At 35.5% G+C, this 24,028-nt stretch overlaps 1 long non-coding RNA gene across 1 annotated transcript in view; it reads right to left on the reverse strand.

Annotated features, from left to right (window-relative positions):
- Positions 1 to 10,830: 10,830 nt before the first annotated feature.
- LOC123599199 overlaps positions 10,831 to 24,028 on the reverse strand; it is a 126,864-nt gene continuing 113,666 nt past the window's right edge. The window contains exons 3-4 of the long non-coding RNA XR_006713034.1: positions 23,613 to 23,707; positions 10,831 to 11,091 (exon numbers count right to left, since the gene is read on the reverse strand). This is a non-coding gene — a long non-coding RNA (uncharacterized LOC123599199). The remainder of the gene's footprint in view (positions 11,092 to 23,612; positions 23,708 to 24,028) is intronic.

Below are 24,028 nucleotides of genomic sequence, written 5' to 3' on the forward strand. Positions count from 1 at the left end.
AAGTGTGTGACTGTTACCCCTTTGAAAATAAATCTGCCAAATCCCTGTGTTCCCTCAATATAGCTCATCAGCTGTCATATGACCAGAAAACATCTGTTCTCAAAAAATTGTACCTACATGGAGGTCAGATCTCAAGCCGAATAACCTAATTCATTTAGCAGTATTTAGAATTATCACTGGTTTTCCATGATCATTAATCCTAAGAATCTATGTTAATAATTGTTCAACAGGCTTCTGCAAGTATCCCTCTGAAGTGTCTTAACTATTTAACAGAATGCACTCAAGATTCAGTGGGCACATGTCCTTGATCCCCAGTTACCTGAATATCTTTAAAACATAATCAGTGGTCATAACTGAGTTAATTTATGAATAAATATTACATCTGCTCACTGGGATATAACATATGCTTTTGTTCTACTACTCATGTTTCTTCTTTTAGAGATCCAGTTTTTACTGGTTCTACTAAGGGCAACCACAGAAAATATTTTTGTCTGAATCTCCCTTTTGTTATGTGCTGCATATTTACCTACTAGAAGTTCTCTTGGATCTATTTCCTCCAAATTCCATTGATAAGATTTGTCACTCATAATTTGTTCTATAGCTTTTATCATTTTTTACCAAAGATGAGAAGGAAGCCATCTTGGCATCAAGTTCTCATTGTTTTCCCATTCCTTTCTTTTTATTGCCCCCAAAAGTGCTTTAGCTATTATAGTGTATGGTTCTTAAAGGAAATCTGGGACACACCTGAGATAATACATAGTTAAATCGCCAAATATGATTCACGGGAATCAGTGTGAAACTTGTCCTGCTTTGTTTCCATCTCACAAGTAATCGAGATGCAATGGCAGAGTGGGAAAAGGCTCAGGACCACCACCAACAGGTTGAAAAGGCTTTCATATATAACTAGAAAATTGTATAGCAAAATTCAATTTTTCCTACAAAACCAATGGGAGTAATTGGGGTGGGAATAACTTTCAATTGTTTGAATAGTTAGGGTATTTGGCTTGATTCCAGACTCACTGTTCGGATTAAGGAAATGGTTATAACAAATGTTTTTACTCCTATGAACTGCTTTTTTGACAGTTTTCTGGCCAGTAGGTTAACTTGATAGTTTTATACTGTAAGCTGGCTGATACAGTTAATTGTAGTCCTTTGAAAGACTATGGGCAATTTGTTACTAGACATGGTCAAAATTGCTCTCATTAGGCAGACCTCAGATAATTCTAAGGCAAGAAATACTAATCATGTTTTATGTGATGTTAGAGAGGTATTAAATCAGGGAAAAAGCATATAAAAAAGTCTCTTTGTAGGGGCACCTGGGTGACTCAGTTGGTTAAGCAGTACACTCTTGATTTCAGCTCAGGTCATGATCTCACAGTTTATGAGTTCGAGCCCTGCATTGGGCTCTGCATTGACAGTGTGGAGCCTGCTTGGGATTCTGTCTCCTTCCCTCTCTGCCCCTCCCCCACTTGCTCTCTGCATCTTTCTCAAAATAAACTTAAAAAAAAAATGTTTCCTTGTAAAGTAGTATAGTCAGAAACCTCTAATAAGACAAATTTGGCAAAAGGGATCACCACATACACAAGTAAATTGCTTAATTGCCCGTGGGACCACTTATAGCGTCAACCACAAATCTCCCTGTCGCCATTACTGTATGGTCTGAAACTTATGTTTTGTTCTCAGAGCAAAAAGCTGCCCATTTAACTAATGAAAGTATCTGTATTGAAAATCACATTGACTTTTTGGAAATCAGAAAGAATGGGGTCTACTGGCCCCATTGGAATGAATAAACAGAACAAGTTGGACTGACAGCACTCAGGCAGACCCATAATAAGCAAGGTTTAGAATCTGTTCTAAACCAACTGGGATTCTAAGCCTTACCTGATAGCTGGAAGGCTAAGTTGAAGATAGTATCAAGCTGTGATCTCAATATATATAGGTTTCACCTGGGAATCTCCATTAATTGTAAATGACAGTTTCTTTCCAGGGATATTATGTGTGATCTTGGATTGTACCTCTCACATGGAAGCCAAGTATTAACTTCCCCCGCTCCTTCGCTGAAACATGATGACTTATTCCTTAGGGATGATCATAGGAGACATTCAATTGTTGAAACACCATTAATAGATCAAGTAGCCCACAGATAATTGCAAAGATCTTTACAAGGGCTACACTTGGTTAATTTGCGGAGTTTTGTGTGGAGATTACTGATTTACTGCTGTGCACCCTATCTTTACAACAGAAGTCATCCAAGTAGAGTTTTACTTCTGACTTTAAATGAAATGATAAATGACACCACTTTGGCCGTGAGCACAGTTAGCTCATACTCAGCTTAGTTTATAAGGTTGTCAGGGATGAAAGAACTATCTTAGACTTCCTTCCTATCGAGCCAAGGCAGAATTTGTCCCATTGTTAATATATCTTGCTATACATGGATTAATGCCTTTAGCCCCATGGATAGGTCAACAGAGAAACAGGGAAAAAGGCATCTGGCTTTCTAAGATAAACCCATATGATCTAAAAGGGAATATGTTCAGTAATTTGGTCTGAGAACCCGGAATGCATGATTAAAGTCAGTAATGAAGGTTGACCTTCTGCTTTTTGGAGACCTCTTGGTAGTAGACTTAATTAAATGCTTTATTGGACAAACTGAATGGATTTTGTTCCATCTCTGCAATACAAATTACAGCAGCCAACAGAATGATATACTCCTGGAAAATTCTCCCAAAGCCAAGACAGTATAGCAACAAAAGTGAAGTTTGGGAGAGAAAATTCTACATGGACCTTTCTCATGTCTGCATCTTTTACAAGTAAGGTACCAAAACTTTTTGCTCTATAGAGGCTACTCAAGAACATTTGTATAGTGAACTGTCTTGGAAGATAGCATTTCTCTCAATAATCAGGGGAACATTTGCTTTTGCCTTGGAGATAGAGATAATGTAACCCTTTGGAGCAAAGTTTAGGGATGCTTACATTCATAATAAAATATTCTGATTCCCGAAGATCAGAATTCCTCTTCTCTCAAACAAACCCCGTGGCAAGGAAATGTGTCATCTGGCTGTCCTTCCATCATCCTGTAGGAACTTGGGCTCAGGGAATAAATTGCTGAGAATAATAACCTTTCCTTGTCTCTGACCAAGGAGTCTGTTTTCTACCAGCATCCAAGAAATTGTGGCAGATGTTTTTGTTGCTCAGAGAGTAAAATTTCTAGTTATTTAGAAATATTTACAACTAAAAATTCCAGCAAATGATTCAGAGAAAAGAAGCAGCCCCATTCCCACCACCACATTCCATGATCTTAACTACATGGAGTAGTAAGATTGACTGCTTACTGCTGACTAGAGCTACCATTAAGTTCTCATCTATAGGTCTTGAGCAAATAAACTAATGGGATGACTAAGTGTACATTATACCCATCAATAGTGCCAGAAATGTGCTTAAACCCTCACTCAGGAAGGAACTGATATTCTAAATAGTATGGAAAAAAATGCCTTTAAAGGTTAGAATTGCTAAGAGGTAGAGGAAATGGTCATTTACGGGAACACTACAGTCTCAGAGCAGGACATTTCTGGACAGTTATCTTTCTTCTCAGGTGGCACTGGAAATACAGATTAAAAAGGGAATTTGACTTCTCTATGGAGAAGCTAGTTGGAATTGGGCAGAGAAGGGAATAACTCCATGTTATTATTAAAAAAGGTTGATGAGTAGTGATAATGTATCACATGAAGACACTATCTATAAAAATGTGTTCTAGATATCTGGAACATGGATATGTTCACAAGCTATTACAATGTAGAATTACTCATCACTGACATCTAGTTTCCACCCAGTCTTGGAGAATATGTAATTAATGGCCAAAGGTAATTTATGCTGGGAAGAAATAAGAATCATATTGTAATTTTAACTGAAGTTTAATGTATGAAATAATATTTTTCATCATTCTGCAATATGTAGGTATAATAACAAAAGGGTTATATGTTCATTGCTAGAATTAAGTGAAAATCAAACTTATGTAGACAATCTCTCATAGGATGAAAGAATATTTCTGGAAGCTCATTTTGAAGCCTCTAATTAATATCCACTTATAAGAATTACTGGCCACAACAAAAATTTAAAGTAAATATAGAAAGGTTACATAACCTAATACGATCTTACAAATGTTCAAACAACTTTGGATAACAAAAACAAAGTAATGGAACTTGAAATAAACTGTTAAAAGACCTCAGAAATACTATAGCCACTACCAACATTTTTAGTAGCAGTAATTCATGATGCCCATTTATGCTTCAAATCCAGATGGTCATTGGGGTGTTAAGAGGCTTATTCTTTTGAATGAAATATTGCAGAGACTGTTATAAGACAAATCATAAAAAGACAACTGAGATGTATACGTCTCACAGAGAAGTCGGAGAGTGTACTGAGAAGAAAAGAATTACTCAGAGATCTACAATTCATTCTGGTCAAATCTCTTTGAAACTATGCTAATGAGGAGTGTCTGGGTGGCTCAGACCTGGCTCAGGTCATGATCTCACAGTTCCATTTGTGAGTTCAAGCCCTGTGTAAGGATCTCTGCTGTCAGTGCAGAGCCCTCTCTCTCCGCCCCTACCCCACTTGCACGCTCTCTCTCTCTCAAAAATAAATAAACTTAAAAAAATATGCTAATGACAAATATTTAACAAATGCATTGATGGTGTTTAGTAAACAGAATGTGCCTGGTTTGGCTAGGATTGCTAATGAATCACATGCAAACCTGTATCCATAGATGGGGTTGACACAGAGCTCCCTGGAATATGTCACAGAAGCTATGACATATAAGCTGGATATGTCTCGCTATGAAAATAGTTATTTATTATGTAATTGAAGGTGACATACGTTACTTAAAAACTCATATATTATATCTGGAACTCAGTATTTCCTAATGAGATAAGTATGAAATTGGGAAAATTGGTCTATAGTCTAGACATATTACTGCTTCACCTGGTGCTTCATGACTACTTCTGCCTTTGAAATTTTAATTAAAATGTGATATTGTGGAAGGTCTTAGATTTTTCTATGTGATTTGATCTTCTGAAATGTCATGTTATCTCAGTGTATAATCTATTGAAAGGATGTATACACTCTACCTGAATGGCATAAGCTTTAAATGGAGAATTTTTCTTTTGTCAGACAAATCAATAACCTAATTTATTTTTGAAAATCTATTTTATTATAATATACTAAAAATTGACTCCTACTTATAAGCGAATGAGTCTGACTTTTTTTAAAAAAAGGAGAAGGGATACTTTTTCCTATGCCAACAGTTTTAAAACAGTTGCCTTCCATTTTGCTTATCATTAAACAGAAAATTGGCACCTGATAAAAGAAGTTGTATTTACTTTCCTTGAAAGAATTTCCATTTGGATTTCACTGAATTACCTGAAGCAGCACAGCATTTTCAAATGTAAAAATAAAACATTTGGGTACATCTCTGACACCAGATTAAACTCCTCCTCTTCATGTGTTTAACACTTTACAAGACTGCCAGCTATAGAATTTGGTTCTCTCTGTTTGATCTGATTGTTAACTACTGTTTACCCAAGAAAGTTGATTAACCTAATTTTTCTTTTCTTGGGAATCACTTATTTTAGATTAGACAATCCAAATGCAATCACCAAGTCACTAAGTATATTGAACACAGTGTGTTCAGCACGAGCTCCTTCCAGATCCTAGTGTTGTGATTCAGTCATTGAAGAAGAAAAGAGAGAAGGAAGGGTAGAGGAAACAAGACAAAGATGGCAGAGAAGCTAAAGGCACAAACTCTCCAGCTTTTGCATACATCCTACAAAAGTAGAATTGTGGAGTTTTATCTTACATCTCTTTTTATATGCTATTCCTGTAATAGATGAGCCTTAGAGCACATTTCAGGAGGTTTGGTTATTTTTCCCTAGACCCTGAATTAAGGGCCAGCACAATTTCATATTGCATAAAACTGCCACCCAGGGCTCCAGACTCTTCTTTTTGTGTCCTTTCCCCAGTGAGAGGCTCACATTTTCTGCTTCACTCCTCTCTCCAGATACCTTGGCTGTCATTATTGATTCATGCTTTAGATGAAAAGCATGATCTTTCCTCCCCATTCTCTAACAAGATTGTGCTTCTCTCAGTTAACTGGAGTCTAACTCTAAGATGGAGACTTAGAGTAAAATGGGTCTAGTTACTTGTCTAAGCCCAGGGGCAAGAAAGGGAAAATGGAAGACTCAAAAGTTTCCTTCCATTCACACACATTCAGTTTCTTGACCCAAGAATAGCAAGTTTTTGTTTTTGTTTTTGTTTTGTCTTGCTTTGTTTTGTTTTGTTGGCATGAGAGGCTATCATGCAATAAACAATCATGTGGAAAATATGCTAGCTAAACCACCAGATTAGATGCTCATTTCTTGGAACAAGCAAGGAATGGAAAAAGCTGTACAACAGAACTGCTGAATCTCCCTTACCAGTTTCTAGCCACAGAAGCAATTATACCATTTAATATAATGATTTCCTATGATTTCTTCTTCTATCTGAAGAGCCTTCCTGAAAGCACTCACAATTTTCCTGGAGCCTGGTGATTAGGCCCACCTTGGCCTTTACCATACTTTGTTACTCTGGATCATATAGTGGGTGGAGCATTCATCCCCAGTCTTCACTGTGTTGTGTGTTCCTTGAGATCAGTGAGTCTTTTACCTCAAAGAAGGTCAACATTTGTGGTTTGATTAAATAATAAAAACTCTTTTGAGCTTTTATCAGTAGTTAACATTTAAGTAAATTCTGTCCCCAGTGTGGAGCTCAGCCTCATAAACCCAAGATAAAAGGATCAAAACTGAGCCAGCCAGGCACCCCTCTTTTCACAAATATTATCCTAGGAGGAAACCCACCCTTCACAAGACATCTTAGAGGTTTGTTGGGACCTCACGAATTTAGGCCTACGAATAATAAATCAGGTCTTGGTAAATTAGTGACTACAAAGGCAGGGGGGTGTGAACAAATCTTACATACAGTAGTACCTTCTTATCCATGGTTTTGCTTTTCCACTGTTTCAGCTACCTGCAGGCAACTGCAATCCAGAAACAGATAATCCTCCTTCTGATGAATTATCAGAAGGTCAATAGTAACTTAATGCAGGGTCACAATGCCTATGTCACCCACCTCACATCATCTCATTATGTAGGCATTTCATCATCTTGCATCTTTATAAGAAGAAGGGTGAATAAAGTACAATAGAGAGACAGACCACATTCACATAATTTTTATTATAGCTATATTATTATAATTGTTCAATTTTATTACTTATTGTTCCTAATGGTTCTCTGTGCTTAGTTTATAAATTTAACTTTATCATAGGTATGTATATGTAGGAAAAAAGCATAGTGTCTACAGTAATCAGGCATCCAACGGTGGTCTTGGAATATATCTGTTGCAAATAATGAGGGACGTCTCTATTGACCTATTATGTGCCCAACCCTTCATACAAGCTCACTGAAGCAATTTAGCTTTACCAAGTAGTCATTTTATTATTAGTAATGGATGAATTGACTGTGTGAATTGACTCACAGAGAGTTAGAGTTAAAATTGCATTTTAAGCCTGTAATTGCCTCCAAGTATATATAGTCATCATTGGAAATAAAGTTAGAGAATAAATTCACTAATAGAAACGTATATTGAGCAATTAAGTATCTTTAAGGAAAATTCTTATGATTAATTAAACAGGAGTTCACCATTGTTAAACATGTGTATTAAATTGTAAAAATTGTGGGTTAATTGTAAATATTTTATTGGCAAAAGTATTGAAGTAGGGCCATTATCTGGACGATTATTAAAAAAATGAACAAAAGTCAAAGTGCCATCTCCTCTATAAACAAAGCAATAAACACTTTGCTTCTTTTAGGTTATGTCAATTGACCGCAAGTGCTCAATGAAATAGTTTATGAATGCTGAGTGAATAACCTGGGACTGCATAATTCCATTCTCTGATGGAGCTCTTTTTATATTTCTTTAGACACATTTTTGAAAACATGTATTTTTATTCTTAATTTATTAATACTTTAACATCAATGTAGCTGGTCATTTACAACAACTTCTGTAGTAGGATCATTATTCCTGCAACTTCTAAAACTCAAGTAATTGGCAAAATAGAAGTTGATACTAAGTCTAAGTCTATAAGGTCAGAAGTTACATTTATCCTTTACACCTCCCCCAAATCTATGTGTCTCGTTTGCATTCTTAATGCTGAATGCCCTCCATTGCCATTGACAATTGTTTAAATGTAAGTTCTACAACTACTGCAAACCATGTATTCACTGTCTTCCACATTTTGTCAGTTCATCAGACAATTTCCTACAGCTCAAGAGCCATGAAGTAAGCCACTAAAGTGTGCAGCTCTTCTTTTTTTTAAAAAAATATGGTTAAAAGTAGCTTCAGGTTGTAAATTATATTAAAAGTAGATGTAAGGAGGTATATAAATTTATGATGCCCAATTAGCTTTATGCAAATTTAAAGTATTACAGGAACTGAATTAAATCTAGATTGGACACAGATGAGTTAATTATCTTTATTCTCCCTCCATAATGATACTAAAATAAGAGCATTTAAAAAATATATAAAAACACAGTGACTGTGCCATCCATTAATTCTTTCTAATATATTTTTATATGTAATTCAGAAAGAAAGAAAGTTATCCCACAAAAAGGATTAAAAGTGTGTGGTGCATGCCCCAAAACAATCTGTGAGTGCGTGGGTAAATCAAAATACATGTTGATATTGCAAACGTGAAATGTCTCCATTAGTAACTATAAGATGAAATCAGAAGAGTGGACAGTAATATATGTTAGTGAGAGACAGGAGAGGGAAATTCTTAGATACAGTATTGTGAGGACATTTAATTGTTTGAAAAGGGGTTGGAGAAATTTATTCACTTTAAACTTTAAGTGAAATAAATATGATAATTCCAATAATAGCCACTTAAAAGGTAAAAAATAGAGGATATCATTTCCAAAATGTTAAGAAAAACATGTAATGAATATGAAATCTGCATAATAGGAAAGAAAATAATAAAATAACATGGAAATGAAAAATAATATGGGAGAAATAAATCCTAGTATGTAATATTTCCGTATTTGAAAATGCAAAATTACTTAATACTGAATAATAATGCAAATACTACTGATGTAGACTATGGGATGCCACCCAAATGGTACTTAGAAGAATATTTATACTTCTAAAAGTTTCTATAAAAAAGAAAAATGTATTGCACTTAAGTGATTACATTTGAAAAAAAAATAGTTTAAATATTAATGAAATAGAAATCTGATTTAAATAGCAAGAAAAAGATTGACTAAACCAAAAAAAGAAGGAAATTGTAAATAAATTATTGAAAAGAGCTGAAATAGAATACAGATACATAATGGAGATGATCAACAAAACCAAAGACTTTGAAATAAAATGAGCCACCAGTGATTATAAACAGTAATTTTATGATGTCATTGTCAAACTATTTTTTTTGCCGATATTCTTTGGGACTCAGATGTGCCAATAACATTTCATGTTCCTCCATCACCATGCTGTCATAGTGATGTAGTCCATCATTTGTAATACTCTTTGACCTTCTGGATTGAAGTAATGCAAACAGCATCATTTTCTGCACACCTACCAAACTTCAAGTATATTTCCTTGAAGGAAGAGATCTGAGATGGAGTCGAATGCAGAAAGCATCCACTTTTGTTGCGAGGGGTATATGCCAAACTACTTTATCAGGCATTTAGACATAAGTGATCTAAATCTAAGCTGATAATTGAGATACTGGATTTTACATTCTACAAGGAGGCAGCAGTTACAAAATAAACTGGCGAAAATACAGGGGAAAAAGAAAGGGCAAGAACATTTATAGCATTGCCAGTAGCTGAAACCACAGTAGAGTTGGTTCTGACTCCTAAGTTTTTAGCGTTCACAAGGCTTCAAGAAATGGAGTAAATTGCCTAAGATGACAACCAGTAATTCACAGGATGAGGATTCTAAAGCAAATCTATCCAACAATGGAGACCTTGCTTCTTCATATGAAATACCTTTAGAGAACAGGAACCTGATTTTGATGTTTGGTATGTTTTGACTTGGTCTCATGTAAATGACTCAGATTTAGAAGGCTTCTCTTTTTAAGATTTCCCAAAAAGAATGCTTGACAAGTTAGACAGCAAGCATGTATCTCATTAGCTTCTGGCAAATGTCAGATTTATTTACACATTCTGAGAGTTAATGATGCATTTCTGGATGGTTTCTTGTAAGTAACTATTTTCTATCTAATTTTAGAACACCATGAAAGTTCTGTTATTTGTGATTTGTGAAAATTCAAATCTTCTAATGGTTTCAGAAAACAAATTCTCTCTGTGTAGAAAATAATATGTGAATATATCTATTTGTGAACACATGGAGAGTAATGTATAGTATTACTCTGTCTACCCTACATGCTGTGTACTTTATATACTCTTTACCATATAATCAATTTACTCTATAAACTATATATTTTATCTATACTCTATGCTCTATGACACTATTACATGTATATAATACTTCTCTGACAGTTGGAGGAGATATCCATGAAAAGACTTCATATGACAATGTAAACCTGACTCTTCTTAGAACTGTGATTAATATAATACTTCTTAAGCATGGGAGAAATTACATAACAAAAATACCATGTTATAAGTTACTTATTTCCATACAACCCATCTGTCTCTTATCCAATCTAAGTAAAGAAAAATGAGCAGATTTTTTTTTTTACCATTACAATTGTGTTTAGCCATTCCCTTTAAAAGAATAGCGATCAGCTCATATTTTCCTAAGCAGTTTTATTAGGATAAAGACTAAACTGCTGGAAAACAAACAAGCAAATGAAAGACAATGCCTTAAGTTTGACTCGTGCACATGGAACAATTTAAAAGTCCAAAGAGCCTATGCAAGTGAGGCTTTGCTCTGTGATCTTCTTCTATGGAGTTGTCTTCTTCCCGTGTAATTCTCCACCATCCTCACAGATGTTGCCTTCCTCAGCGTGGTTCACGATGTACTTCTGCCACATCAACATATCAGTCCCTAGGCAGGAAAAAAGAGAGGAGGAACAGGGTAAGACCTTTTAAATACCTCTCATTTCAGTATATATTTTATTGATGAGAACTTGAGTACAGAAGCAAATATAGATGTAAGTCTGGGGATGAGAAAGGTAGTTCACAGCTGTGCAGCCATGTGCCCAAAAAGAAGAAAATAGATTGGAGGCGGGGCGGGGGGCAGCTAGCAGATGGCCAGAGTCCTTCCTGTGGCCACCACATATCTTCCAACAAATTGAACTAACGCACACTTCTTCCAACAAATTGAACTAACTCTCTAGCTGAAGGACAAAGCCCAAGGTCTTATCCTATGACCACACTCAGCTCAAAGCCCGTAATCTGTGCCAAAAGGACAATCCTATCCATTATGTCCAGTTGTGGATTCTATTACCTGGCAACTTACAAACTAAGAGAAAAATGATCTGCCCTCCATAATCATCCTCACTGTCCACACACACATTTGCCCCAATATTTCCGGGGACAGAACCCTGATTACAAATGGAGGCTTACCTAACATGTACCTAAATATTAAAAAATTATAATTCAAGCAAATAGACTGTTAACTAAATAACTTTCATCTACCCCTTTGAGAAATTCAGAATTCTCAGACTCATTTTTCCATCTATGAATGTGGCAACACATTATAAATGCCCCACCTCGTAACCTTTTTGCCTTTCTTTCTTTTCACACCTTTCCTTAATGGTCAATTGTGTGACACCTCAGCCTACAAGTCCAAAGTACCCTCAAAGCTCCTCTGAATAGCTGCCCATTAGCGAGCTCTTGGGCATAAGCTAAGGCCAACAGTGGAGCAGGCAACTCTCAAGAGATGATGAGAATGAAGAGCCTGTGAAAAACCTGGAGGTCAATGTGGAACTGTTTAGACAGGGTGTCCTGAAGTCCCAGGTGTCTGGAACACAGCACAGAAGTGGAATGTGGGCTCCAGCTGGGCATCACTGCCACTTGGCCTGTAGAATCTTCACCTTGATGATGGGGGCAAAGCTGAATAATGAAAGAGTCAGGCCTGCCAATGAGGGGTGCCCAAGGCAGAGCTCCCTTTGCCTGCGTCCAAAGTTGATAAGGAGAATAACGTATTAGGTGAAACAGGAACAAACAAATGCTACTGAAAAAAAGAGTCCATGTAGAACATAGAATGAGAAACATGTCCATCAGTCCATGATGATGCTGAAATTCTGGGCAGAAATGATAAAGGCTGGTTTTGCTGAATGTTGCATAAGTTCATTGGTGAGAGTCATTCTAATCTGTGAGAAAAACCATCTTTTCTTCAGTTTTCCTTGGCACTTGACTCTGATTTCTGGGAGTTTCTTCATTGCGTCCATAATCTTCTGTGGCCAGATCTGAAGAAAGTTGATATTCTCCTTAGAAATGCACTTTTATAAACTATTTCTAGCACTTGTAATTCTAGGAGGCTGAAAACTGTTCCGGAGAAAAACAATCAGATTTTTATAGGCCATAATTTCTTTGTAATTACTCTCTCAAAAGTTATTGGACTTCTCATCTATTTACTTTCCCTCAGTGCAGTATTTGAGAAACAACGCCTGATGTAAGATTTTATTTTGTGTGACCATTTCTCCCTAACTTTGAGAAATGAAGGTAACTTGAAGAGCTCTTGATACAATAGGCTGGAGCAAAAGGCAACACTCATTCTCTTAGAATCACCCCAAGCTTAGGTAACCTTTCTTGGCTGAAAAATCATAAAGAGATGCCTTGATAAATGTTATGAATAACAATTTTATTTTCCTGGTCTTGAGGAATACAAAATGAGATTTTTCAACTCTGCAAAACCTCGTATTTCTGGCCTTTTCCTTTCTTCTTGTTTTGAAAGTAAGTAAAATCTTGCTAGAGGTGATTTTTTATTGTAATAATTTGCATAAAGCAGCAAGAATCAGGCAATATACACTCACATTATAGCTTTTTACAACCACTCCCCTAGAGGTTGGCGATCAAAGAGGTTCAATAGCCACGTATTCTGCTTTGTAAGTCATCAAAGACAATGGGTTTACCAGTTATGATAGCATAACGAGTCAATCTTTATGGGTCCAGGTTGCCTAACCACCAATCCAATGCCATGTACTTTAGGTTTCTGTTACACAGCAGCCTACTTGGAAGTTTAAAGTCTGTTTTATTTTGACTAAAGTTTATATATTGTCTAAACAATAGAAGTCCCCAAATATAAGAACATAAATAAAAGAACTATAATTTCTAGTCTCGCCAGCAGCCACGTGCAACCATGTGCCCAGGAAGACTGGGGGAGTGTCTTTTGGGGTAACAAATGGCATAAAAATTCAACTCTAAAAACTGAAATGCCATTATCACTGCAAAAAGTACTCTACCAAGATCAATAATGGTTGGTCACTTAATGATTAAAATCAATAATTTCCTTTTGCCCATATCTCCTTTCCCCGAACTAATTTCCTACTCTTTAATTCCTCTTTCTTACAACAGTAATGCATTGGACAATAACCCTCATATCTTGAGCATCTGTTCTCTTTTAGTTCATCATAGATTCAACTCCTTTAAGTTTCCTCTTTTTCACAGTTTTTGCCCTCTTTTTTGCAAGCTCAAGATCTCCTTGGTTGTCTACTTTTCTTATTCTATGTTCTATGGTCAATCTTTAATATTTATCTTTACTTCCTAGATTTCTTTTAAAATCTCCACTCCCTAATTCAGATTGTCTGCAAGATATCTCTACATAAGATCCCCATTTTTTTTCAATTCAGTCTTCCACTTTTCGTCCAGTATCAATTAAAGAACACTGTCTACTCTTTCTCATCCTGACTCTGTACCGTTCCTCATGGTATCTCATTCTTCGTTTTGCATAAAATCTTTGTGTTACTATTTCTTTTTGTCAACATGAACATATTATTCCATGTTTATGTCAAATGCCCAAAATAAAATGCCCATAGAAAGGCTATATCTTCTTATAAGACTCATACATTAACCAAAGTTCTTGTCCTTACTCTCCTCTTCAAACGTCATCTTCCCAAAAGATGTACTGTGGAACACTAGGATTTGTCTGACATCATTCCAGGTACCCACTATTTTGCAACTCATGCTCCTCTTCCCTGTTTCTATCCAAAGTTGAGCAAGTCCTTTCAGAGCAAATGCTTTCTGAGTCTTCTCAAAGTGATGCAAGTATCTCTGAGAAGATGCTAGTGGAGATGGTGAGGTGGTCAGTTCACTTTCCTGTCTAATGTGCACAACAGCAATGTGTAAGTTTGTCATATGTCCAAATTTTGCAGTGGTTGCATAATTTGGGAAAATTAAATTATGAGAGAAAAAAGAGAAAGAAAAAAAATTAGAATTTTTACATTCATAGATCATAAAAATGCATACAAGTAGATTAAAACATTAAATACGATTGCTGATGCTGTCAAACGTCAGTTTCAAGACTTGTGTTCCTTTCCTTGGGTTCCTTATCTTATGTCCAATGTATATATTCTCTCTTAGGTGATGAGTCATCATTGGTTTGATTTTGTCTGTTTGTTAGCTATTTTTGTTTAATTCAATGACTACATTTTTGTTTATAGATTTTTTTCATTTTACAGAGTTTTTATTATTTGTGCTCTTTTTATGTGATATTTTTTGTCACAGTTTGTAGCCCACTTTTCATTTTAAATATTTTATTTTATTTATCTATTGATTTATTTTTTTTATGGAGAGAGTGAGTGGGGAAGAGGCACAGAAGGAGAAGGAGAGAGAGAGAGAGAGAGAGAGAGAGAGAGAGAGAGAGAGAGAATCCTAAGCAGGCTCCATGCCCAGCATGGAGCCCAACACAGGGATAGATCCCACAACCCTGGAATCATGACCTGAGCTGAAATCAAGAGTGGGATGCTCAACCAACTCACCCAGGCACCCCTCACTTTAAACATTTTAAACATGCTTATTTTAAATGTCATCGTTCATATTCTTTATTATATCTCTAGTTCTTTGTAATTATTTATTGTTTATCATTGTTTTCTGTGGTATCTGAGAGCCCTGGAATGAAAAAGTCTTCCTATAAAATATTTTATTTATACCTTGGAATCCATATGATTTGTCTACATTCTTTTTTTTTAATATGAAATTTATTGTCAAATTGGTTTCCATACAACACCCAGTGCTCATCCCAACAGGTGTCCTCCTCAATGCCCATCACCCACTTTCCCCTCCCCCCACCCCCCATTAACCCTCAGTTTATTCTCAGTTTTTAAGAGTCTTTTATGGTTTTCCTCCCTCCCTCTCTAACGTTTTCCCCCCTTCCCCTCCCCCATGGTCTTCTGTTAAGTTTCTCAGAATCCACATAAGAGTGAAAACATATGGTATCTGTCTTCATTCTGATCACTTTTTAAAATTAATTTTTGATCTTGGGGTGCCTGGGTAGCTCAGTCGATTAAGCAACCAACTCTTGATTTCAGCTCAGGCCATGATCTCACAGTCTGTGTGTTCAAACCCCATGTCAGGCACTGTGGTGGCAGTTCAGAGCCTGCTTGAGATTCTCTCTCTCCCTCTCTCTGCCCCTCCCCTGCTCTCTCTCTGTCTCAAAAATAAACTTCAAAAAACTTAAAGAACAAAATTAATATTTTTATCTATAATTGTAAATTCATTTGTGATTAATAAGCATCCTGTTTCCATGCTTCATAGCTGAGCCACTGAGATAAACATTTATAGTCTCACATCAAAGATAAGCCAACATTTCCTCAATGCTGATCTAATGCAAGATGCTCAGTTTCATCTCCCTGTGAGATGTGCTGACTGTGAAGGTCTATGGCATGGCCAATTTTCTGACTGGAACTTATGCACATATCACCTTCTGATACCCACTGAAATGTTTGGCTCTAGTTCCTACTCACGGTTCTTCTTCATCTTCTTTCTCCTTGTAACTTGGAATTAGTTTCTTTCTTTCTTTTGATTAAGTACATATTCTTAAAACATTGAGAATTTTAAAAAAATGTTTACTTATTTATTTTAAGAGAGAGAAAAAGAGAGAGAGAGGGAGTGGCAGAGAAAGAGAGAGAGAGAATCCCAAGCAGATTTTGCGTTGACAGTGTGGAGCCAGACATGGGGCTTGAACTCATGAATCACGAGACCATGACCTGTGCCAAAACCAAGAGTTAGATGCTTAATCTACTGAGGTACCCAGGCTCCCTGAATATTTATATGTTTTAATACAAGGACCTATTCTCATTAGTTCAGTCCACTATGTTCACAAGAATCCCCTCCTTCCCATCTGAGTGCATTATTTTTCAAACATACAGACATTAATCTTGATTCTTTAAGAAAAAATGTAACCCTTACCACATAGCTTTATTTTACTTCGGGCTCTAGGTCCTTGCCCTCATTAGCACATTTCAGCAAATCTGAAATATACACTCAAGAATAACATCTTATGAGATCTAATAGCACTAGGCTGGACTTGGTACTTTAAGGTACATGGAACAATTTAGGAGGGCATTGTAAGTGCCATCTCTTGAAAGATTTCTCTGTCAGCATGATAGCACAAGTGCTTCCTGACATTTTTCCAGATGAGACAACAATTAATCCAATAGCCATATACACAAATATTAGAGCACAAATACTCAGTCTCTGATGCACTTCCATATAAAATCACAATGACAGAAATATTTTCTTATCTGTCCAAAGTTCCTGCTATGGGGGTATGATGGAAATTTATTATCAGAAAAATGACAAAGATCACTTCTTTATTTTTTTAAATGTTTTAATGTTTATTTATTTTTGAGAGAAAGAGAGATAGAGCATGAGTTGGGGAGGGGCAGAGAGAGAGGGAGACACAGAATCTGAAGCAGGCTCCAGGCTCTGAGCTGTCAGCACAGAGCCTGACGCGGGGCTCAAACTCACGAACTGTAAGATCATGACCTGAGGTGAAATCAGTCGCTCAACCAAGTGAGCCACCCAGGTGCCCTACTTCTTTGTTTATTAATGTTTTCATGCTATGTCTCTCTGGATAGGTGTCCTGAATTTTACTTTTTAACCCACCAATTGGTTACCAAAAAGTTGGTATTTTCAAGTTAACCACTTATGTCATTCTGGATCAAACCAAAATCTGAGATCAAGCACCATTTTCCCATACAAATATTTAGATAGAGTAATAAAAGCAGATACTATGAGTCAGTGGAGCTGGAGGGTAGAAATCATCATTTTTATTAATTCTGATCTTGTGTGTAAATTTGGGGATTTTGTCTTAACCAAGCTACTACATTGTAAGTTTTTAAAAATATAAAGGAGGTTTTCTGACACTGTGTTTTCTGGATGTTAGTTTAAAAATTTTTTAATCGGTTAATTAAAATTTAATTATAGTAATGTTAGTTTAGAGCCACATTAACTCCACCAGGCTGAGAATTCAAGCCCACAGAGTGTCTTTTGGTGTGAAAAGTTCAGAGACTTTTCATTAGGAAACCAGATATATTCTCGGTGTCTACCTATATGTTACATACTTGATCTAAGAATAATTACTTTCCCCCACCAAAGTCTAAAACATTAGTAGTAGTACGTAATATTATATTTGCAATCTTTCTTTACTGGGAGATAAAGAAAATAATTACATAAAAAAATATTTGTCAGACATTCTTTTTAAGAACCTATGCATATTGTTGAAGAAAAAAATTCCATTGGCTCAAAAAAAAATCTTTTGAAATTTTTATGCCTTGCATTCATTTTGGTATAAATCCATGAAAATCAATCATACATAGAGAAATAGTCATCATTCTTTACCTCAGTAAAAATATAATACCTAAATGGAATAAATAGCTAGTAGGCAGAGAAACTCTACTGATATTTTTACAAAGAAGACATACAAATGTCTGACAGGTATATTGGGTGGGGGTTGAGGGAAATTGGTGAAGGTGTTCAAGAGATAAAAACTTGCAGTTATAAGATAAATAAATTCTGGGAAAGTAATGTACAGCATGGTGACTGCAATTAATATTGTATTGAATATTTCAAAGTTGTTAAAAGATTAGATCTTAAAACTTCTCATAACAAGAAGAAAAATAACTATATGAGGTTAATTCAACCTATTATGGTAATTATTTCACATTATATACATATATCAGATTACTATGTTTGTACACATTGGATTAATACAGTATTATTTGTCAGGTGTATCTCAATAAAACCTTGGGGAAAAACATAAATACTTAACATTAGTAATCTCTAAAGTCCCAAATTGGTAATATTAAATTTGATTGATTAAGATAGTATGTGCCAAATATTTCCATTATGAAATTTAATCTTTTGTTCATTTTGTTAATATTAATCTGTAACATGATAATTTCAGACTTTTTGAATACCCCAGCACGTACAATCTAGTGATTTCTCATTAACTTATGGATTTTGCCTGAGTCAGTTATTACCATAATGATCACTAAATGGTGACTTTTCTATTACTTCTTCTAAATTTTTAGTAAGTATTCTTATATAAATAGGACACTGTCCCCCTTTTAATATTTTTAATATGAAGTCAATTATGTGCTATGTGATAAATGCACTGTAACATAATTATAATATGTTAATTTATGTAAAAGAAATTTTGATTTGTTTACAAAAGTGTTATGTCCTAGTAAGTGTACTTAGTCCATCATTTTACCATGTTCCTCACATATGAGATCTGTTTATGTCAAGAATATTTCTAAATCAGAAAGTTTGAACTGCCATGGAAATTCCACGAAATTTTACATTAGCGCAAATATAAATTTGCAAATACCTAGGAAGTTATGAGCATGAGTGTATACTTTTTTAAATAATAATTTGGAAGACTATTGAAATAATAATTGGTGGAACTTCCTGTTATGGAGTGAAGTAAATTCTTCAGCTGTATTGAAATGAAAAAGTAATATCAAATATAATTTATTGAACCTGAACAATTACTTTCTGACACAGAGGCAATACCTCAGAGATACTGTGGGTTCATTTCCAGACCACTCCAAATAAAGCATATATTACAATAACGCAAGCCAAAGAAATTTTTTGGTTTCTCAGTGCAAATGAAAGTTATGTTTACACTATACTGTAGTCTATTATATGTGCAATAGTGTTATGTCTAAAAATGTGCACCCCTTTATTAAAAAATACTTTATTGCTAAAAAACGCTAACCATCATCCAAACTTTTAGTGAGTTCTAATCACTGATCACAGATCACCATAACAAATATAACAATAATGAAAACGTTTGAAATATTACGAGAATTACCAAAATGTGACACAATGACGTGAAGTGAGCAAATGCCAGTAGAAAACTGGTGCTGATAGACTTGCTTCATGCAGAATTTCCACAGACCTTCAACTGGTAAAACAGGCAGTATCTGAAAAGTGCTATAAAATGAGGCATGCCTGTAGAGATGAAATAGAACAAGCACACATGCTGGGGAGCAATAGCCTTCAGGAATTAGACTCATTTTTCTTGGGCTCAATTGAATGCAACAAAAGACGTTTAGTTATTTCCTTACACATCCCCGTTCCAATTAATTTTTGAACTGCACACATGTTCCTTCTCTCACGGTATGCACTATAGTACATTTATGGAGAGGCTATCCTAGAGATATTAAGACTATCCTAGAAACATTGCATATCCAATAAGTGTTATGTAGCCTAGCAGCCTGCCTTGTGAATGATCTTTGTGTACTCTCTGACCACATCTCTGTTATTCTCAGAGACATCACAAAGTACTAGCCTAGATCACTTTGAGTTTGGTTGAGGTCTACTACAGATCTTTATAATACTTTTAAAGTTACATCAATAAAGGTATTGTTTGATACAGGTTTTAACAGATACCCTTTCATCAGGTGAAGGAACCTTTAGCTAATGATTTGAGAAACGCTTTGTTTCTGTGTTTATTTTTATTCACGAACAGGTGCTGAATTTTTATCAAATATTTCAATGCAATATTTGATTAATTTATTATTAATAAATTATTTATTTTATTGAGATTAATTTATTATTTGTTAATATGTTTCAATACAATAACAGATTAACTTTCTATTTGTTAAAGTATGCAAACACACTGTGACACTTTATGATACAAAGTTCTTTTCTATTGCTGGACCGAAACAAATGTAAATGTGATATATTTTATATATATACACGTTGCAGGTTTCCATTTGGTAAGAGTGTATTCATGCTTTCTGCATCAATGTTCTTAAATGAGTTTGCTCTACAATTTTATTTTCTTGTACTATTCTTGTCCAGTTTTATAATTGAGGTTATACGGGTCTAATAAAATGTGCTGGGGAATCCTTCCTCTTTTTCTATTCTCTGAGAAGCTTTTGTAAGATGAGGATTGTTTGTTTACTCAAAGTCTTCTTAAAACATCTCCAAAACTATTGGCGATCATTTGTTTTTTCCCTAAAACTTTTTGTAGGAAGAATTTTTGGCCATTGATTCATATTTTATATGAATAGCTACAATTTCATTTATATTAGTTGAGGATATGTTTCCTAAAATATCCATATTACTCCTTTTCAAATATAATGCCATTAATGTTTTCATTGTCCTAAAAGTTTTAGATGTCTTCTACTAATCTATTCCATTTTCTAAAGTTAATTTTCCTTCTTTGTGCTTTTCTTTTTCCCTAGTTTGCCTTGGTAGATCATCCTGTATTTTTACACTTCTAAAGAATCAACTTTGGGCATTGTTTATTATCTCTATAGTCCCCTCCCCACAAGATGTAACATATCTGTTTAATAATGTCTGATTCTATTATTTTCATTCTCCTACTTTTCTTTTTATTCTGTACATTTTTTCCTATATTTTGAGTTGAAAATAATATATTAGTACTAACAATAAGAACATAATAATTCCTTTCATGAATATTTGAGCACTCACCAAGTGAAGACTTTGACATGTGGTGATACAGTGTTTTGAAAAAAGAAAAGAGCACTAAAACATTAAATGTACGAGGGCTATTTTAGTCAGTGTTGTAGTGAATTATAAATCAATGCTGTAAAGGAGAAAATAATTAGTGGAGATGGAGAGATGCATAGGACACTTTGTTTAGGCAGGAAGGTAAAGGAGTTCTTTGAAGAGATGTAAGGGTTGGCAAGAAGAGGTAGGTCCCGTAGGCACTGGGAACAGTAGAGCCATGGTGAACCAGAAGATGACCACAAGAGATTTGAGTTTACAGCAGAGTTAACATAGGAGAAAGTGGCCCCCCAAAAAGTTGGAGAAATAGAAGACAGATTTTCTAGGACAAGGCAGGGAGTTTAGATTTTGTAATAAAGCAATACAAAGCCTTTGAATTGTTTAAGCAAGGAAGCTAAACATAAGCTACCTTATGTTCTGAGAAAACCATGTTTCCTCTTTTGCAGAGAATAAACAAGGGAAGAGAAACCATAGGAGTGGAAACACAAACAGGAAGCTGGTGTCATTATTTAGGTGAGACGAATGGTGGATTGAACTAAAGTGATATCAATAGGAATAAGGTTATAGTGGCAGATTTGAGTAATATTTTGAAAATATTATTGATGAGACAGTACTCATATTTCTACAAACTGAACTCAGGGGTGTGCAGTGTCTACAAAACTTTTTCCTTTCTCATCTATCACTTTAAATATTCTGTCAGATCTTGCCTTCTTGCCCCTGGATAGTATATTCAGATTCAAAACCATTCTTGGTTACTTTGGGTATTAGGAAACCCATTTTTAGATATTGAAAAAAGCCTAGCTAAGATTAGTGTCAAAAATATGACCAATTATCCAATGTAAGCACATCACCTTCTTTGGCCTGAGTCTTGCCTGAGAATGTTGCAGGGCATCAACGAAATGGTGCACTATCATTTCCTGTCATTGCTTTTCTCCCTTGACCATGCTGCCTCTGGCTGCCCCAGCTGGAGAATGGGGCAGGAGATGAGACAGTGGGGGTGGGGAAGGTACAGCTGAACTGGTGTGTTTGTAATCCACCCCTGTTGTCTTCTGCATGGCAAATCTACTCAAATCATTATTTTCGTTTTTACATGGGGTACATTGGGGCTTTTTGGATGCAAGCTTCCTCTGTCATGGAGACCTCCAACACTGCCATTTCTTTGCAGAGATGTTGGCCTTTCAAGTTAACCACTGAAGACACAGATTTTGTTTCTTCCCTTGATCACAGAAATGGAACATAGCCTCCCACCTGCATCAGGTCCCTCTGCTCTGCCCACAGGTGAATCCAGCCAAACCAGTCTAGCACCTTGAAACTTTTCCAGACAAAAGGGACAGGTGTGTTTTTGCCATGATCAAACTTGCCATATGCTCATAAAACCCCTCTCAGCATACTTCTGTTTGACAGCAATCTAGACAAGCCAAAAATTTTGGGCTCAGAAAGCATCTGGCAGGAGCGGCAGCCTTGAGTCCTTATATCCCTCCACCCCTTCTGACCTCGTCAAATCTCTTGGAACTCCCTGAGCTAGTCTCGAAATAAGGAAAAGCCTCCACCTTTGCAGAAAACAAAGGAAGGTAAAAAGCCTAAGACTGATGATCTTTTTCAAGTCCAAGTCACCCTTCTCTCTCAATCCACTGGATCCTTAGTTTTCTCTACAGAAACTTAGATGTATGTGAGGAGGTCAGGACGCAGAGCTGGGTAGTGAACACCTTTTAGCAAATACTGAATATGCACTTCTTCTGACATCTTTTTGCTTTTCTTTTGTTAAAAACAATGTCCATCCTTTAGCACTTATCTTCTCAGTTTAGAGAAGCAATAAAATTATCAGAAATAGCTGAAAAGCTACTTAGTATTATCATTTAATCCTCAAATTAACTCTATAATTTAAGCTTATTTTTTTCTATTTTTCAGAAGGGGAAAATGGTACACAGGAAATGTGAGTCACTGATGCATGTTTACATACCTAACATGTAGTAAGCAAGGATAAAATCAGACTATTCAGCCTTTCTGACAAGAAGAGAACTCAGAATTCTACAAACTTGGTTTCAAATACTAATGTAATATCACTGAAATATGAAGACCTATGTTCAAGAATATGCTTTGTTTCCTTAAAAATCATGTGGTCTCAAAGCGAATTCTTATTTTGCTATTCATATGACTCTTTACAAACAAAAAATTGAACCAATTATTCCTTTTTTTACTTATATATTAAATCTAGTCTTCTTTGAAAATGTGCAACTGTTTCTGACTTTAGAAATGTCCTTTACCATACTCTTATTTGTGTTTTCCTCTAAGTAGAATCTAAGAGAAGAAATAAGTGTATTTAATGATAACCAACTATAATTGAATTTTATCTTATACTCAGAAAGGGGAAATTATAATTTAATGATTGTCTGATGAAACATTTTGGAATTTTTCTCCAGAGAAAATAAAACATAAAGGAATGATCTTTTACAGAGGTTATCTGTAGCCAAGGTATCTAGTATTGCTTTCTGTTCTCTTTTTTGAAGAGGGGCTGGCATTTAATTCCGAAAGACTGTATGATGGCCAATCCAAAGGGGAAAAAGGGAAAAAAAGTAAATCTAGCCATTATACATTCTTTGTTCACAAGAACTCAGTGTTCTGATCTGAAATACTCACCACCCACTCTCACATGTCACCAGAAGGAAAGCGTCTGCTGCACTGCTAGAGAAATACTTGTTCGGCTAACCAACAATCACATTTTTTCAGAAGCCCTAGAACAAAGAAAAATAGAATTTATACCCTATTTGAGCACATGTATTTTATTTCATTCAATCCCTGACTCATTTTAAAATGTGAATTTGGGGGCTCTTCCAGATATCGTGCTTTGTATGCCCCAGATGATGCACTAAAAGCTGGTGGCTTAATATTTGATATTGAGAATATTTCCTTCTCTCAGAAGAGGATTTAAATATTCTCATATATCCAAAACTAGAGGAAGTTGTATAATAGGAACCAGCAAAGACTTACTATCAGAAACTCTGTGTAAAATATGCAACCCTGCCCTTAACTACCAAGGATACTTTAGGAACAGA

This window comes from Leopardus geoffroyi, chromosome A1, assembly GCF_018350155.1.
Source record: "Leopardus geoffroyi isolate Oge1 chromosome A1, O.geoffroyi_Oge1_pat1.0, whole genome shotgun sequence".
NCBI lineage: Eukaryota > Metazoa > Chordata > Mammalia > Carnivora > Felidae > Leopardus > Leopardus geoffroyi.